This window comes from Pyxicephalus adspersus, chromosome 3, assembly GCF_032062135.1.
Source record: "Pyxicephalus adspersus chromosome 3, UCB_Pads_2.0, whole genome shotgun sequence".
Taxonomy (NCBI): domain Eukaryota; kingdom Metazoa; phylum Chordata; class Amphibia; order Anura; family Pyxicephalidae; genus Pyxicephalus; species Pyxicephalus adspersus.
Window position 1 is genome coordinate 18203455 of NC_092860.1, and position 7223 is coordinate 18210677.

General features: G+C 38.6%; 1 protein-coding gene across 1 annotated transcript in view; it reads right to left on the bottom strand.

The window, feature by feature from the left end:
* Positions 1-7223, bottom strand: part of VSTM2L (V-set and transmembrane domain containing 2 like) — a 56385-nt gene that overhangs the window by 34761 nt on the left and 14401 nt on the right. The window lies entirely within an intron of this gene.

Genomic DNA, 7223 nt, shown 5'->3' on the forward strand with positions numbered 1-7223 from the left:
ACATGAGATCTTCACTTAATACAACCTCTAATCTGCATCTTTATTGGAACATGATAAGCCCAACTTGGCCAGCTATGTGCGGTTAAAAGTCACATCCCTTTTTATCACAGTGTGATAAGAATATACTAAAGCTGCGTACACACTTGCAATTTTTGTCGTTGGAAAGGATCTTTCACGATCCTTTCCAACGACAAGGGGCTGCAAGATGCATGAACGATGCTGTACATACAGCACCGTTCATGCTCTATGGAGAGGGGAGGGGGGAGAGCGACGGAGCGGCACCCTGCTGGGCGCTCTCCCCTTCCCTTTCATTACGATCGGCTGTCGTCCATCGTCCGTGGATCCGGCAGGTCGGTCGTCCGGACGATGGACGACACCGACTGTACACACGGAAGATTTTCGCCCGATAATTGGCCGATGCCGATTATCGGGCGATAAAAATCTGCCGTGTGTACGTAGCTTTAGAGAGAACTATGGCCTTCCATTAAAAGATGTGTAGAACCTAATAAGTACGTCAGCACTTACGGTTCTCTCTTAGTCCCCCAGCAAATCACATAAATTCTACCAGTGAAGTCTACCTAGTGAATTTTCCTTTGATTGGGTGGCGACAATACTGTACTACTCCTGAATATGGAGTGGAGTTGCCACCAACATGTAGGCTGTATCTGCCTCTATGGGCATTAGCATTATCCCTGCTAGTTCCTAAGCCTGTGGATTGTCAATCAGCACCTGGCCATGCCCAGTCCTGCTCACTGCTTTCTGGATTAGCAGCACTGCCTCCAACCCACCATGAGCTGCAGTGGCTGAGAGGAGGAACGCTGAGATACAAATGGAGTTTTTGTGAAAGTAAAAAATAAATACGTAGCTTGTACATCACATAGCAACTGAATTTAGTTTTGTTTGACTGTCATACAGGAGCCTTTAGCTGTACTTTAATAATACAGTGATTACTATTACATTTATTTATTCTAAGCCAATTTATTGCAACAGCTTGTTGAATTATTAAAGAGGATTAGTGTAGTTATTTAATTTGTACAGAACAAATACTTTTGCGAAGCAAAATAGATAAGCAGGAGCAGAACATAATTTAAATACTACACTATACTGGGAGATACTCTGCACTCTCAAGTGATGTCAGGCTAAGAGGTTATCAGAAAGCAGAGGAGACACATGAACTCTTCAGAAGAGTTAAGCAAAACACAGACATCTAGTTTACCTTTTTTCAAAATTTGGACAGTAGAAATAGGAGGCAACCTTAGCTGGGTATTTGTTGTAGTGTGTTTTCCCACTGCAGAGATTTGAACTTAAGGCGGAGTGACAAATGATATGGTAGATCTTCCTGGTTGGAGTGGTCAGAATGGACCGGTTGGAGTCCAGATTTTACCTTTGCATTGTAGTAATAAATTGTGGGTGAGATCTTCTGGAACAGAGTAAAGTCAGTGATAACACAACGGTTCTGATCCCTGCCTTTATTGAGAAGATTCACTTTCACTTTCTGGCCAGATGGCACCAGTCATAAGGACAGAAAGCCAGGAAGATATCGTCAAGGGGTCACAGCACAGACAACAATAAACATTAGAAAGAGATTCCAACTTTTCCCCATTCTAACACAAAAAGCTTTGACTAGGGTTCCATTTACCCCAGGTTCCAGGACCCCCCAAAATAAAGGATGACTGAATAGGCACCATGTGTATATTAAGTGGAGCAGTCCCAAAGCTGCCAAGATCAGAAGAACATTCTTTGAATATTCAGAGAATATTCCCAGCCAAAAATATGTAAATAAGATATTTTTACAGCTTTCAATAAAATTATACTTTAGGATCCTGCCACCAAGATCCTTGTGCAGGTGCCTCTTATTATAGGGTGAAAATTATTCCCAATTGTGCCCTGGTGAAAATTACAAGCAGCTGTGTGGAGGACATAGTCCAGCATTGTCATTATTAGAAAGTACACCACATGGAAATGATTGATTATTTCAACATATATGAACAAACACTTTACATATTCATTCAACCATGCCTACAGCTAAAGGTGACATATCAAAACGAAATAACACATAAAATTTGCATGTTGTATCAATTCTCATCACCTCTCCCTGTCAGGGAACGTACGTACACCTAAACTTTTACCAAACTTTTCATCTATGAAATTATGAGGTGTTCCAGATTAGGTGCCAATAATAAGATCTCATCAGGGAGTTATATTGGTGGAATCAGTTTTACTTAAGCCTCAGATATTAAGGGTCTAGAGTTCTGTTTGCTATTGATGTGTGGTGTCATCATGCCAAGATCAAAAGAGCTCTCTAAGGCCCTCAGAATAAAGGTTGCGGATGCTCTTGAGTCTGGCAAAGGATTTAAAAAGATTGCCTAATTATTTGAAATCAATCATTCTACTGTAAGGGAAATAGTCTACAAATGGTGTAGCTTTCAAATGAATCCTAATTTTTTCAGGGCCGGCTAACCCAGCAAATGCAGCCTTGGAGTAGGCTGTTTGATGCTAAAAAACAACGGGTCCCACATTTTCACTGCAGGATCAGCAGGTAACCCTTACAACAGTTGGTAAGCATCTACAAATAGAAAGAGAATGTCTAATTTCAACTTTTACTGAAGTTGTAAAAGGTAAAAAGTATGTCAGAGATGGTGGGCAGTCACGCAAAATTCATTTCTGCTATTAGGAGCAATACTGGCTTCTGAGGTTTACTTTTTCACAATGTCAATATTTTCCTTGTTGTATATAAATATATCACCTTAATCTGTAGGCACTGTATAAATAAAAATCTAATGGTTGACTGCTGAAATATGTTGGAAAAAAATCAACGCTTACCATAGGCCGTATAATAGAATGTATTTCAATCAGGTATTTACCTGTGTGCCTGCATTTCAGATTCAAAGGTAGTGTTGATCTCAGCCATATGCTGGTCATATATGGTTACCTTCTCACAACATTCCATGAATGGAAAACTACCTCAAAACAACAATATGGAAGAGGAAGCATGGTAACCAGACATTGCAGTATAATAAAATCTAATGCATTATTTGCCCAAGCTATCATTTATATCTGATGCTCTGACCATGCTAAGAATAGCAGAGTTGTTTGAGCTGGAACAGAACGGCAATCAGAAGGGAGCTGAGCTTGGACACTGAGCAAGGATTCTGCAGATCCAAATTGTTTTCCATGACTCTCATACATTTAAAATTGCAGAGGTCACTAAACAATGAAGCCACCCCTAGACACTGCAATGAGCATAAAAAAAGAGGCAGCAACATTACTATGTTACTAATAAAGGATGAGGAACAGACCTACCTGAACCAATGTTTTTTGCAGACAATTTGATAAGTGGGTGGTTATACATACAAAAACATATGCAGAAACCACTAATACAGCCTAAATGTTCCTGCAGGTTCATTTGAGCAAAAAAATTAATTCATATATATTTTTTCATGTTAAATGCATGCAAGCTAAATAATGTGTAGGTGTAACACCTGCAGGTATTTATTATCTCTCACAGAGATCACAGTATTACCCCCGACAATGACTTATTATGCTTTTTTTATCCCAGAAGGACTGCATCATCTTGTTTAATAATTGTTAACGCTTAGAATCTACTAAGCGTTATAAATTTAAAACATGCTTTCATTTTTTTAATTTGTAGTTTATCATAAAAAATACTATAACAAAATGTGTTTTATTGTATACAGAAAGCACAGTGAAGTTCACACAACCACAGATATCAATGAAATGTTCCAGTGGCTAGTGATTGCCAAGGGGCGCCTTTATCTGCCCATGAAAATTCCAATCCAAAAAGCAAAGGCACATCAAGGTAAAATCATAGGTGCTTCATTTTCTTCACTATCATAAAAATATCATTAAAATAGTAATATTAATAATATCAGTGCCATTGGAAAATCAACACTTATGGTCACAGAATCCACAGATCCAAATTAATTTCATGTGTTTCGTTACATGGAGACACAGAGAGATGGAGAGATTCCATTCAATCCTAGGTCATTTGTTCACGTCTATGTGCCTCAGCTTAGTCTGTAAAAATAGGAAATGTGACAAATGTCTGATCCTATACACATTAAAGTGACCACCAAATAAATAAATTACCATCTGATATAAAAATGATGTCAAATATTTACCTGCCCTAATCTCTAGCAAAGGAATCTTTAGGATGCTGTCCCCCCAATGCACAATGTAGTCTCACCTGCCTATGGCAAAGAAGATACTAGAAGTCATTTTATGAGGCTAAGATAAGTCTTTGGGAAAAAAATTGGGCATCCATGTTTTAGGTTCAACAAGTCGATTTGGAGCTTATCATTCTTCTATTGTCCCTCTCATTGAATGGAACAGCACAGGAGTACAAGGTGCCAGGGAGGGGAAATTGTGTGACCCATTACTTTGCGCTGTTTAATCTTTTATTTAAGGATTTCTGAGTAATAAATATAAAAAGAACATAATTGTTATTTATCTTTTTGTGCATGGTAATTAAAACAAGTACATTGGGTTTTCTGGTTCCTGATAGATCAATATATGATTATATGTCTTCAAACATCAGAGTAGGCAATTTCAGTAAAAGAGAGAAGTTTGTACAACTGTGCAAGTGTAAAGTTCAGCTTTTCCATGTACACAGTGTAGGTCATGTGACCAAGAGCCGAGGCATTTATTGATTTCCAATTTACCACTTCAGCATAAATCATGAGGCCAAAAGTCTAGGTGTTTATTATGCGACAAGCAATGGCTTGAAGACATTTTATTTGAGAAATGTATTTATTAAAGTATTTTGTTACCTCCTAATTTATCAAAAATTGTTTTTATATTTTTAGAGAGAGGGTGGAAGGAATAAAATACTTTTCTGCCTGTTTTTTACCTCCCAGGCATAATCCCATGCATTAAGAGGAACTCCCCCTTTAACGATACTTGAAACTGGTGTGCTGGATTTTAGAGTTGTCATCAGAGCAAGTAAGAAGAAATCCTCCAATAGGGACCAATGGGGTTTTCAACAGACTACGGTGAGAATTGCCCTCCATTTGGCAAGATTTCTTTTAACTTGCTGCTGTAGCCAAGAAGTCAAAAACCAATCCAGAAGGACATAGACAGCAAACAATAATCTGGCAAAGGATTCAACAACTGACATTTTTGAAAAAAAAGTTTTGGCTAAACACAGTTTTAAGTTGGAGTGTCAGGATCATAAGGGTCAGGAACATTTAGGACTACAGTGGTGGCCTGTATGGAAAACCAAATAGATCCACCAACTTAGTTCCAGCTGCAGATAAGGGGCTAGGCACGTTGGCTAAGTGTTTGGATGCTCTTTAAATTACGCATGAGGCGTTAATGTTTATCACTGCAAAATGTCAGGACCAAGATTTATTGCTAAGGATATCTCAAAAATGATCCTGTTTATTTTCAGTGATAACCGCTAACCTCTCTGCCACATCTATGTTATAAAATGCTGCATTAAATGCCAATAGACAAGGCCTCTTGTCATCTTCTGTTGGGGGGCAGCCAGTGAAAGGTTAAGCTTCCAAGGCAATACTGAAATATGGCACATTGGTGATTACTACACAAATAGAACACAAACTCCCTATGGTGTGAGCTACACAAGCAGAATGTGGTAGCAATTACAAACTCTACCTTAAAGGTTCACATCATAGCGAGCCGTATGCTCCATCTGTATAGTGACCACTGGATACTTTTAATGATTATCTGCTAATAATTGCTACTGGCCAAAATATCCTGTAGAATAGACTTTCTAAAATTAAAACATGGGAGAACCATTGAAATAACTTTCAGGTCTTGGGGAACCTTTGCTATAATTACTATATCACAGCTCACAATACATTAGTGTGGTGGCCATTGGGAAGAATGCTTCTTACATGGGTGGTCAGTAGAAAGAACGCTACCCTTACTGATAACCAAAAAAATCATCAATGTCAGGGGTAATAAATTGCTCATTGCTCAAAGAACCCCTAACAAACTCTGGAGGGACCCTAAGGTTTTTCAGAACTTTGGTTCAGAAACACTGTTGAAGATCCCAAAAAAATCAGAAGTATATTGTCATTGAGAAAGCTTTCTCGACCTCTACCATTTCTTACTGATTTTTCTGCTATCAGTTATCAGACCTGAAGAAGCAAAGCCTTGCTCTACCAAAATGGCGACTTCCATACCATGACACTGTGAGGAACAACTCATGGTCATCAATTACTCACGTTGATGAGCATTCTAGACAAATGCTGCATTTTCCATTAAAGAGCAGTTGTGTTCAAATGAATTTCTCAGTCAATCATAACAATATCCACATCTCACAGTACATTAGTGTGATGGCCATTGGGAAGAATGCAACTCCTAATGATAATCAAAAAGATCATCAATAGTAGGAGTAAGTGATCTGAAAGGCACATATTGCTCAAGGAACCCCTTGCAACCTCAGGAGGAACGCTAGGCTTCCATGGAACCCTGGTTGAGAAACACCACTCTAAAAGATCCTAAAATCAGAAGCATATGTTTATTGAAAAAGTTTTCTCAACCTCTTCCATGTTTTTTTGATTATTCTGCCATCAGTTATCAGATCCACCTTATCCAACCCAAAGAAACAAAGCTCTGCTCTACCAAAATGGCGACTTCCATACCATGACACAGTGTGGAACTCATGGTCAGTAAGCACTCATGTTGATGGGCATTCTAGACGAATGCTGGATTCTCCATTAAAGTGCATGCAGTTTAAATTCACAAAGGTTAACTAATTACCTAGAAATGTGCATTAGACCTGCTTTGCCTAAAGTTCAAACACAATTTAATAGAACATGCTTTATCCAAGGAAACGCAACACAAATCAGATCAAATGCTGCCTCTGAATTGTCATGTAAACCGCTCAATTTAAGTAATTGTGAAAGAAGGAGAATAACGTCTGCTGAAATGAGTCCTAAGGGGAACAAGATCAGCTGCAAGGAGCCTACAGGCAATACTGGCATCTGGGCCTTTATCATCCATTCTACTGCCATGTAGATTGTCCTCTACTTGACTTTTCCTGGGCACAGCTTTCAGAATTAAGGTTTAATTGGCTGCAATATACAGCACAGAGTGTATGCACATGAAAGCTACACATTGATAGCAATCTTTTTTGGTTTTAATATAGTTCCTGAAATCACATGATGCAATATCTTAATGGGTAAATAACTCTCCTGAACATGAAGTCCCTAGATGTAATTTATGTCAGTCATATA